This window comes from Homarus americanus, unplaced genomic scaffold (genome assembly GCF_018991925.1).
Source record: "Homarus americanus isolate GMGI-L3 unplaced genomic scaffold, GMGI_Hamer_2.0 scaffold7481, whole genome shotgun sequence".
Lineage (NCBI taxonomy): Eukaryota > Metazoa > Arthropoda > Malacostraca > Decapoda > Nephropidae > Homarus > Homarus americanus.
In genome coordinates, this window is record NW_024757125.1 from 1 (window position 1) to 12,229 (window position 12,229).

Consider the following 12,229-nt stretch of genomic DNA (forward strand, 5'->3'; position numbering starts at 1 on the left):
GGTGTGGTGGTGGTGGTAGTGGTGGTGGTGTGGTGGTGGTGGTGGTGTGAGGGTGGTGGTGGTGGTGGTGGTGGTGGTGAGGGTGGTGGTGGTGGGTGGTGGTGGTGGTGGTGGTGTGGTGGTGGTGGTGGTGGTGAGGGTGGTGGTGGTGGTGGTGGAGTGGTGGGGTGGTGGTGTGGTGGTGGTGGTGGTGGTGGTGGTAGTGGTGGTGGTGGTGGTGGTGGTGGTGGTGGTGGTGTTGAGGGTGGTAGGGGTGGTAGTAGTGGTAGTGGTGGTGGTGGTGGTGGTGGTGGTGGTGGTGGTGGTGGTGGTGGTGGTGGTGAGGTGGTGGTGGTGAGTGGTGGTGGTGGTGGTGTAGGGTGGTGGTGGTGTGGTGGTGGTGGTGGTGGTAGTGGTGGTGGTGTGGTGGTGGTGGTGTGGTGGTGGTGGTGGTGGTGGGTGGTGGTGGTGGTGGTGGTGGTGGTGGTGGTGGTGGTGGTGGTAGTGGTGGTGTGGGTGGTGGGTGGTGGTGGGGTGGTGGTGGTGGTGGTGGTAGGGGTGGTAGTGGTGGTGTAGTTCAACAACACACCCCGCTCCCCACCACACTGTCAGGTGAAAGGCTCCACATGACGTTTCACACTATTAGTTATACCTTATTATATTGTTAATACAGAGCGAAGATGTCTGGTGGTCGGGGTGTGTGTGTGTGTGTGTGTGTGTGTGTGTGTGTGTGTACGTGTGTGTGTGTGTGTGTGTGTGTGTGTGTGTGTGTGTACGTGTGTGTGTGTGTGTGTGTGTACGTGTGTGTACGTGTGTGTGTGTGTGTGTGTGTACGTGTGTGTGTGTGTGTGTGTGTGTGTGTGTACGTGTGTGTACGTGTGTGTGTGTGTGTGTGTACGTGTGTGTGTGTGGTGTGTGTGCGTGTGTGTGTGCCCTCTGCTTCAGTCCGTACACACACACACCTGTTCTCACCTTGGGGAGAGAGAGAGAGAGAGAGAGAGAGAGAGAGAGAGAGAGAGAGAGAGAGAGAGAGGTCACCAAGCTGTCAAAACTCACCTTAATGACGTCATCAACCACCTAATTACCGGCTAACGACCTCTACCATGGTTAACTACCTCAATCACCTGGTTCATGAAGGCACAGTAGTTAGCACAAGCACCCAATGTGACGTCATTACACACACACACACACACACGCACACACACTTCCTTCCAGGCTACAGGGAGAGCGTCAGCCGGCACTAACAAGCGATATGTGACCAATTGGCCCCAGGCAGGTGATTGGCGTGAGGTGGTAGTTAGGTGTGATTGAATTAGTAATGGTTCCTCATGGTGGTTGGAGTTGAACGAGGAAGAATGGGGTTAGGAGAGAGAGAGAGAGAGAGAGAGAGAGAGAGAGAGAATTTGTTTTGTGTGTGTGTGTGTGTGCGTGTAAGGAGGGACCTGTAATGGCAGCAGACGGCCCCATACTGTCAGAAGAGGGCCCCAAACTGTCAGCAGAGGCCCGTAGCCACACCTCTGTTCCAAATTGTCAGCCGAGGGCCCCAAACTGGGCCGAGGGCCCCAAACCGTCGGTCGAGGGCTCTAAACTGTCATCAGAGGCCCAGCCACACTTCTGGCCCCAAACTGTCGGCCGAGGCCCCAAATGTCAGCACAGGGCCCGTAGAATGTAGCCACACTCCCGGTCCCAAACTGTCATCAGAAGGCCTGTACACACCCCTGCCCCAAACTGTCAGCAGAGGGCCAGCCACACTCCCGGCCCCAAACTGTCGGCCGAGGCCCCAACTTACAAAGCAGGCCCGTGAGCCAGCAGCCACACACCCCGGTCCCAAACTGTCATCAGAAGGCCCGTAGCCACACCCTGCCCCAAACTGTCAGCAGAGGGCCCAGAAACACACCCCGGCCCCAAACTGCAGCAGAGGCCCGTAGCCACCCCCGGCCCCAAACTGTCAGCAGAGGGCCCGCACACACCCCCGGCCCCAAACTGTCAGCAGAGGGCCTGTAGCCACACCCCGGCCCCAAACTGTCAGCAGAGGGCCAGAAGCACACTCGGGCCCCAAATTAGCAGAGGCCTGTAGCCACACCTCGGCCCCAAACTGTCAGCAGAGGCCTGCAGACACTCCCGGCCCCAAACTGTCAGCAGAGGGCGTAGCACACTCCCGGCCCCAAACTGTCAGCAGAGGCCCAGAAGCACCCCGGCCCCAAACTGTCAGCAGAGGCCCGTAGCCACCCCGGCCCCAACTGTCAGCAGAGGGCCTGTAGGCACACCCCGGCCCCAAACTGTCAGCAGAGGCCTGTAGCCACACCCCGGCCCCAAACTGTCAGCAGAGGGCCCGTAGCCACCTCCCGGCCCCAAACTGTCAGCACAGGGCCCCGTAGCCACACTCCCGGCCCCAAACTGTCAGCAGACCGTAGCCCACCTCCCGGCCCCAAACTGTCAGCAGAAGGCCCGTAGCCACCTCCCCGGCCCCAAACTGTCAGCAGAGGCCGTAGCCACCTCCGGCCAAACTGTCAGCAGAGGCCCGTAGCCACCTCCCGGCCCCAAACTGTCAGCAGAGGCTGCAGCCACCTCCCGCCCCCAAACTGTCAGCAGAGGGGCCCGTAGCCCCACACTCCCGGCCCCCAAACTGTCAGCAGAGGCCCGTAGCCACACCTCCCGGCCCCAAACTGTCAGCAGAGGGCCCTTCAGCCACACTCCGGCCCCCAAACTGTCAGCAGAGGGCCCGTAGCCACCTCCCGGCCCCAAACTGTCAGCAGCAGAGGCCCGTAGCCCCACCCCAAACTGTCAGCAGGGCCCGTAGCCACCTCCCGGCCCAAACTGTCAGCAGAGGGCCCGTAGCCACCTCCCGCCCAAACTGTCAGCAGGGCCGTAGCCACCTCCCGGCCCCAAACTGTCAGCAGAGGGCCCGTAGCCACTCCCGGCCCCAAACTGTCAGCAGAGGGCGTAGCCACACTCCGGCCCCCAAACTGTCAGCAGAGGCCGTAGCACTCGGCCCCAAACTGTCAGCAGAGGGCCCCGTAGCCACACTCCCCGCCCAAACTGTCAGCAGAGGGCCGTAGCCACACCTCCCGGCCCCAAACTGTGAGAGTGGCCTCAGCCCCAAACTGTCAGCAGAGGGCCCGTAGCCACACTGGCCACCTCCACCACCGTGTTGATTTAATAATAACTAAACCGATCTGTCAACACAGTTAGTGGTTAGCCGAGACTCTCTCTCTCTCTCTCTCTCTCTCTCTCTCTCTCTCTCTCTCTCTCTCTCTCTCTCTCTCTCCTCTCTCTCTCTCTCTGCCATTCCTCACTACGCTACGTTCGGTTAGGTTAGGTTAGGCAGTGTCCAGGGCAGGGTTAGGTTAGGCAGTGTCAGGGCAGTGTCAGGGCAGTGTCAGGGCAGTCAGGGCAGTGTCAGGGCAGTGTCAGGGCAGTCCAGGGCAGGGTAGGTTAGGCAGTGTCCAGGGCAGTGTCCAGGGCAAGAATCAGGGCAGTGTCAGGGCAGGGTTAGGTTAGGCAGTGTCAGGGCAGTGTCAGGGGCAGTGTCAGGGCAGTGTCAGGGCAGGATGGTTAGGCAGTGTCAGGGCAGTGTCAAGGCAAATGAGGGCAGTGTCAGGGCAGGGGTTAGGTTAGGCAGTGTCAGGGCAGTGTCAGGGCAGTGTCAGGGCAGTGTCCGGGAGGGGTTAGGTTAGGCAGTGTCCAGGGCAGTGTCAGGGCAGGGTAGGTTAGGCAGTGTCCAGGGCAGGGGTTAGGTTAGGCAGTGTCAGGGCAGGTTAGGTTAAGGCAGTGTCAGGGCAGTGTCAGGGCAGGGTTAGGTTAGGCAGTGTCCAGGGCAGTGTCAGGGGCAGGGGAGTGGGATGAGCAGTGTCAGGGCAGGGTTAGGTTAGGCAGTGTCAGGGCAGTGTCAGGGCAGGGGTTAGGTTAGGCAGTGTCAGGGGTGTCAAGGGCAGGGTTAGGTTAGGCAGTGTCCAGGGCAGTGTCAGGGCAGTGTCAATGGCAGTGTCAGGGCAGTGTCAGGGCAGTATGGGCGGTATCCAGGGGCAGTGTCAGGGCAGTGTTGTGTGGATTTGATTAAGGCGGTGAGCGGTCAGAACAGGTCTGGTAAAGGGTGCAGCTAATACAACACAGGGGAGGGAGGAGGAGGAGGAGGGACGGGGATACACCACGTGGTCTCATAAATAGTTCTTAAGGTGAGATAATTACAAGTGAGTATCCAAGTTATTACTACGTGGGGTGGCCCTCCAGTGTGGCCCTCAAGTGTGGCCCTCAAGTGTGGCCCTCCAGTGTGGCCTCAAGTGTGGCCCTACAGTGTGGCCCTAGTGTGGCCCTCAAGTGTGGCCTTCCAGTGTGGCCCTCAAGTGTGGCCCTCAAGTGTGGCCCTCCAGTGTGGCCCTCAAGTGTGGCCTTAATGCCGTGGTTGGCCTTCAAAAGTCAAGGTGGTGGCCCTCAAATGTGGCCACAGTAATGTAGGTGGCCACAAGTATAAATGACCACATGTGTAGGTGGCCACAAGTATAAATGACCACATGTGTAGGTGGCCACAAGTATAAATGACCACATGTGTAGGTGGCCACAAGTATAAATGACCACATGTGTAGGTGGCCACAAGTATAGTGGCCACAAACAGAGGCCACGAGGGTTAAACTAGCACACTATTGATTCTTTTTAATTGGTCAGCAGTATTTAGTGGCCAGCAGTTGTCGATAACCTTCCGGGGAGACAGTGAAGCCTTGATGCCATAACGAGACAGTGAAGCCTTGATGCCATGAGACAGTGAAGCCTTGATGCCATGAGACAGTGAAGCCTTGATGCCATGAGACAGTGAAGCCTTGATGCCATGAGACAGTGAAGCCTTGATGCCATGAGACAGTGAAGCCTTGATGCCATGAAGACAGTGAAGCCTTGATGCCATGAGACAGTGAAGCCTTGATGCCATGGAGACAGTGAAGCCTTGATGCCATAACGAGACAGTGAAGCCTTGATGCCATAACGAGACAGTGAAGCCTTGCATAACGAGACAGTGAAGCCTTGATGCCATAACGAGACAGTGAAGCTCGATGCCATAACGAGACAGTGAAGCCTTGATGCCATAACGAGACAGTGAAGCCTTGATGCCATGAGACAGTGAAGCCTTGATGCCATAACGAGACAGTGAAGCCTTGATGCCATAACGAGACAGTGAAGCCTTGATGCCATGAGACAGTGACTTGATCCTCAGGACAGTGAAGCCTTGATGCCATAACGAGACAGTGAAGCCTTGATGCCATAACCAGACAGTGAAGCCTTGATGCCATAACCAGACAGGAAGCCTTGATGCCAGAGAGTGAAGCCTTGATGCCATAACGAGACAGTGAAGCCTTGATGCCATAACGAGACAGTGAAGCCTTGATGCCATAACGAGACAGTGAAGCCTTGATCGCCAGAGACAGTGAAGCCTTGATGCCACAACGAGACAGGAAGCCTTGATGCCATAACGAGACAGTATTGATGCCATAACGAGACAGTGAAGCCTTGATGCCATGAGACAGTGAAGCCTTGATGCCATAACGAGACAAGTGAAGCCTTGATGCCATAACGAGACAGTGAGCCTTGATGCCATAACGAGACAGTGAAGCCTTGATGCCATAACGAGACAGTGAAGCCTTGATGCCATAACGAGACAGTGAAGCCTTGATGCCATAACGAGACAGTGAAGCCTTGATGCCATAACGAGACAGTGAAGCCTTGATGCCATAACGAGACAGTGAAGCCTTGATGCCATGAGATAGTGAAGCCTTGATGCCATAACGAGACAGTGAAGCCTTGATGCCATGAGACAGTGAAGCCTTGATGCCATAACGAGACAGTGAAGCCTTGATGCCATAACGAGACAGTAAGCCTTGATAAACGAGACAGTGAAGCCTTGATGCCATAACGAGACAGTGAAGCCTTGATGCCATAACGAGACAGTGAAGCCTTGTGCCATAACGAGACAGTGAAGCCTTGATGCCATGAGACAGTGAAGCCTTGATGCCATGACGAGACAGTGAAACCTTGATGCCATAACGAGACAGTGACTTGATGCCATAACGAGACAGTGAAGCCTTGATGCCATAACGAGACAGGTGACCTTGATGCCATAACGAGAGTGTTGCCATAGTGATAAAGTTAACACAACACAAACCTAACCTAACCTAACCTAACCTAACCTAGCCTAACCTAACCTAACACTAACACTTACCTAACCTAGCCTAGCCTAACCTAACCTAACACTAACCTAGCCTGGCCTAACACTTCCTAGCCTAACCTAACCTAACCTAACCTTGCCAGCCTGGCCCACCAGCCTAGCCTAACACTTAACCTAGCCCTGGCCTAACCTAACACAAACACTAACACTAACCTGGCCCTAACCCCTAACCTAACATAACACTAACCTAGCCTGGCCTAGCCTTTCCTAACTAACCCTAGCCTAACCTAACACTAACACCCCTAACCTGGCCCTAGCCTAGCATCACCTAACACTAACCTAACACTAACCTAGCTTAGCCTAACACCTAACCTGACCTGCATTGGTGACCCAGTGTTCATGTGGTGACGAATGAGTGGCCACGTTACTCACTGTACCTCTGGGGTGGGGAAAGCAGGTGGGTGGAGCTATGGTGGGTGGCATGTGGGTGGGTGCATGTGGGTGGGTGGCCATGTGTGGTGGGTGCCATTGTGTAGGTGGGTGGCATGTGGAGTGGGTGGCCTGTGGGTGGGTGCCATGTGTGGGTGGGGTGTGTGTGGTGGGTGACCAATGGTAGGTGGGTGCGATGTGTAGGTGGGTGGCCATGTGTAGGTGGTGGCCAGTGTAGGTGGGTGGCCATGTGTGGGTGGGTGGCCATGTGTGGGTGGTGGCCATGTGTAGGTGGGTGGTGGTTGGTGGGTGGCCATGTGTGGGTGGTGGCCATGTGTGGGTGGCCAGTGTGTGGGTGGGTGGCGGTGTGTGGGTGGGGTGGTTGGTGGGTGGCCATGTGGGTGGGTGGCTGTGTAGGTGGGTGGCCATGTGTGGGTGGCATGTGGGTGGGTGGCCATGTGTAGGTGGGTGGAATGGTTGGTGGTGGCCATGTGGGTGGTGGCCATGTGAGGTGGGTGGCCATGTGTGGTGGGTGGCCATGTGGGTGGGTGTGCCTGTGGGTGGTGGCCATGTGTGGGTGGGTGGCCAGTGTGTAGGTGGGTGTGCATGTGTAGGTGGGTGGCCATGTGTGGGTGGGTGTGTGTAGGTGGGTGGCCATGTGTGGTGGGTGGCCATGTGTGGGTGGGTGCCGCCAGCAGGTGGTGTGTGGGTGGTGGTGACCAGGGGGTGTTGAGTGGTTGACAGAGAGAGAGAGAGAGAAACTCTTCTACCTCATTCTTCCTCACCTCTCTCCTCCCTCACCTCTCACCCCTCCTCACCCCTCACCACAACACGTCTCCATCTCCCAAACTCTCATAAACGACCCTCATTACCGCCCCCGCCCCCCTCTCAAGATATACCATTCCTACGCAACAAATATCTTTTACGCCCAAACTTACGCCCACACGCCCATAATTGCGTAAGGCATTGACCAAGTTGCTTATGCCCTGTGAAGATGTATGTGTGTGTGTGTGTGTGTGTGTGTGTGTGTGTGTGTGTGTGTGTGTGTGTGTGTGTGTGTGTGTGTGAGGTAGAAGACGAACAGACAGACAGACAGACAGACAGACAGAACAGACAGACCAGACAGACAGAGAAATTTACCTTACCTGTCAATCACCTGCCATATGCACTCCACCAGCGTAAAGACTCACCTGTAATCAAAAGATACATAATTAACATACAGGTGTTGATATGTGTCTTTTAAAGGGTAGATGATACGTTCTTTAGGATACACACACACACACACACACACACACACACACACACACACACACACACACACACACACACACACACACACGATAAAGACAAACTAAACCTCTAAACTGCGACAAAATCCCATTATAAATACATTTACATGAGTTACCCTTCCAAAATAATCCTACAAGCTATTTTAACAGCAATTTAACCTCAAAAATGCGACAATTTAACACTAACAAAACGTCTAGTTCATCCTACGAACACGGAAGGACTTGTCATCGAGTCATTATCGTTAACAAGTGTGTTTTCTCAGTCCCAAGTGCGTTTGAGTGGTAAGTGCGTTCAAGAATATTAAAAATAGATTGAGTGTGGGACACTGAGGTGAAGTGACCGTGGTATTTGGGAGGTAATGAAATGGGTGGGGAGTGAGTGGGCTGTGGGTGGGGGTGGGGGTGGGGTGGGGTGGGGTGAGTGGGGTGGGGTGGGGTGGGGTGGGGTGGGGTGGGAGTGGGATGATGGGGTGGGGTGGTGTGGGTGGGTGTGGGTGGGGGTGGGTGTGGGTGGGGTGTACCTACTCTGCCAGCTCCAGGGTATAAAAAGTGAGAGCACCACTCAACTCTTCCCAGTAAAAATATCCGATTCTTTGGAAAGTTTCGGTAAAATCCGGTATTGGGAATCGGTTTTTGTGATACAGTTAAGACCAGTATTGGAGTCCGGTATTTTGAGGATACTGATGCTAAAATCCGGTATTGGGTCCGGTTTTAGGGTTACTGTTATCAAAAATCGGTATTGGTGTCCGGTTTTTGGAATGCAGTTAAAATCCGGTAATTGGGGTCCGGTTAGGGGTAGAAGTGTCATAAACCCGACAGCCGGATACACCAATTCCAGTAGACGACTCAATAATACCGGCTGTGTGTGTGTGTGTGTGTGTGTGTGTATGTGTGTGTGTGTGTGTGTGTGTGTGTGTGTGCTGTGTGTGTGTGTGTGTGTGTGTGGGGGGGGTAAACTAAGTGCCCATACGAAAGCTTAAAGACCATACGTAAGCTCAGTGCCCATACGAAAGCTTAAAGACCATACGTAAACTTAGTGCCCATACGAAAGCTTAAAGACCATACGTAAGCTTAGTGCCCATACGAAAGCTTAAAGACCATACGTAAGCTTAATGCCCATACAAGCTTAAAGACCATACGTAAGCTTAGTGCCCATACGAAAGCTTAAAACGATATACGTAAGCAGTGCCCATACGAAGCTTAAGACCATACGTAAGCTTAGTGCCCATACGAAAGCTTAAAGACCATACGTAAGCTTAGTGCCCATACAAAAGCTTAGTGTGGGAATACAATAGTACAGTATCGCCCACCACTAACAGCTTAACGAGGTGATTAAAAAAGGTCCAGCCAGTCACCCTATGGAAGGTCATCTACTCAAGGGCTGCTTCCTTGTTCGTGGGCAGAACTGCTACCCACACCTGCTGGGTTAGGTTAGGTTAGTGTTAGGTTAGTGTTAGGTTAGTGTTAGGTTAGGTTAGGTTAGTGTTAGGTTAGTGTTAGGTTAGGTTAGGTTAGGTTAGTGTTAGGTTAGATTAGTGTTAGGTTAGTGTTAGGTTACTGTTAGGTTAGGTTAGGTTAGGTTAGGTTAGTGTTAGGTTAGGTTAGTGTTGGGTTACTGTTAGGTTAGGTTAGAGTTAAGTTAGGTTAGTGTTAGGTTGGGTTAGTGTTAGGTTACTGTTAGGTTAGGTCAGTGTTAGGTTAGATTAGTGTTAGGTCAGTGTTAGGTTAAATTAGTGTTAGGTTAGTGTTAGGTTAGGTTTGTGTTAGGTTAGGTTAATGTTAGGTTAGTGTTAGGTTGGGTTAGTGTTAGGTTAGATTAGTGTTAGGTTAGTGTTAGGTTAGATTAGTGTTAGGTCAGTGCTAGGTTAGATTAGTGTTAGGTTAGTGTTAGGTTAGGTTTGTGTTAGGTTAGGTTAATGTTAGGTTAGTGTTAGGTTAGGTTAGTGTTAGGTTAGGTTTGTGTTAGGTTAGGCTAGTGTTAGGCTAGTGTTAGGTTAGGTTAGTGTTAGGTTAGATTAGTGTTAGGTTAGTGTTAGGTTAGGTTCCAACAGTGCCCAGGGAGGGGGTGACGGTAGCAGGTTAGGCCAGGAATCACTAATTAACGACAGCACCCGAGATTTTCACCTGGATAACGTAAGGTGAAAAAATAATCCTCACTACACCTGAAGATTAAGCAACCTAACCTAACCTAACCTAACCTAACCTAACCTAACCTAACCTAACCTAACCTAACCTCAATATAAACGTAATTAGCATATCGTGTAAAGGAGTGTGTGAGAAGGTGGTAGAGTGGTAAAATAATAATAATAATAATAATAATAATAATAATAATAATAATAATAATAATAATGATAATAATAATAATAATTAACGGTTTATTGAATGAGCATAGCAGCCATAAGGGTGAAATTATACAGTTACATAATTGGTGAATGGGTCTCTTGATTAACCAATAATATACAAGAAACATAAGTGATACAAATATGATATATAATAACTAGGTGGGGAGAAGGTCATACTACAGTTCATTTCAACAGTGACAGTGCAGGGTAGTGTTTACTGGGAGTGAATACACTGGTTTATTACAAGTTATTGATAATTTTTACAATGGTTGGGACTGGGCTGTTCTTATAGTGATCAGTTCGTGCACGTATGGGCTGGATGCGGTTGTGGTGTCGAACAGCAATTCTCGGACTAGGGATCTCAGGTGGTAGTAGGAGCCGGTGTCGAGGATGGTGCAGAAGCTTCTCCCAAATTTGCAGATGAGGCCGTGGTGATGGTCAGTGAGAGTCAGGGTCAGTGTGTTGAGCGCTTCTTGATATGTGGAGTAGGAAGGGAGGAATAATCTTGCATGCCCCTTTTTGCACTTTTCTAGGTGTTTACGTTGTGTGGCATTTAGGGAGGAAGACCAGGTGGGGGGAGGCATAGGTGAGCTTGGGAGTATGAATGTTGTGGAGTGTGGTGGTGTGGTGGGGGTGTGGTAGAGGTGTGGTAGAGTGGTGTGGTGAGGAGTGTGAGGTGTGGTAGAGTAGTGTGGTAGGAGTGTGGTAGAGGTAGTGTGGTAGAGTAGTGTGGTAGAGTGGTGTGGGGTGCGGTAGGGTATGGTAGAGTATTGTGGGTAGAGGTGAGGTAAGGAGTGTGGTAGATGAGTGTGGTGGTGTGGTGGGAGTGTGGTGGGAGTGTGGTAGTGTGTGGTAGAGGTGTGGTAGGGGGTGTGGTAGTGTGAGGTGTGGTAGAGTATTGTGGTAGAGGAGTGTGGTGAGAGAGGGTGTGGTGAGGAGTATGGTGAGAGAGGGGTGTGGTAGAGGGTGTGTGTTGTGGTGGGGTGTGGTGGGTGTGTGGTGAAAAGTGTGGTGAGGTGTGGTGAGGAGTGTGGTAGTGTGGTGGGGGTGTGGTAGAGTGTTGTGGTAGAGGTGTGGTAGAGGTGTGGTAGTGTGGTAGAGGAGTGTGGTAGTGTGGTAGAGGAGTGTGGTAGAGGAGTGTGGTAGGACTCACAATCATGACTCTTGATAACAGTGATAAGAGTTGTGACGTCACATCCACACCCACCCTAGTCTGTCAAACCTACAGTATGTCTTAGCTGCCTTTACCACACTGTACCCTGTACCACACTGTACCATACTGTACCCTTCCACACTGCCTGTGTACCATACTGTATCACACTGTACCTGTACCACACTGCCATGCACTGTACCCTGTACCACACTGTACCTGTTGTACCATACTGTACCACACTGTACCCTGTACCACATGCCTGTGCCATACTGTACCACACACTGTACCCTATACCTGTACCATACCTGTACCCTATACCACACTGCTGTACCCTTACCCTGTACCACACTTTGTACCACACTGTACCATACTGCCTGTACCACACTATACCATACTGTACCCTGCCACACTGTACCTGCTATACTACCACTGTACCTGTACCACACTGTACCATACTATACCCTGTACCACACTGTACCCTGTTGTACCATACTGTACCACACTGTACTATCTGTCACCACACTGCCCTGTACCACACTGTACCATACTGTACCACACTGTACCCTGTACACACTGTACCATACTGTACCCTGTACCATACCCCTGTACCACGCTGTACCCTGTACCACACTGTACCATACTGTACCCTGTACCACACTGTACCCTGTTGTACCATAGTGTACCACACTGTACCATACTGTACCACACTGTACCCTGTACCACACTGTACCATACTGTACCCTGTACCACACTGTACCCTGTTGTACCATACTGTACCACACTGTACCATACTGTACCACACTGTACCCTGTACCACACTGTACCATACTGTACCACACTGTACCCTGTACCACACTGTACCATACTGTGACCTGCACCATACCGT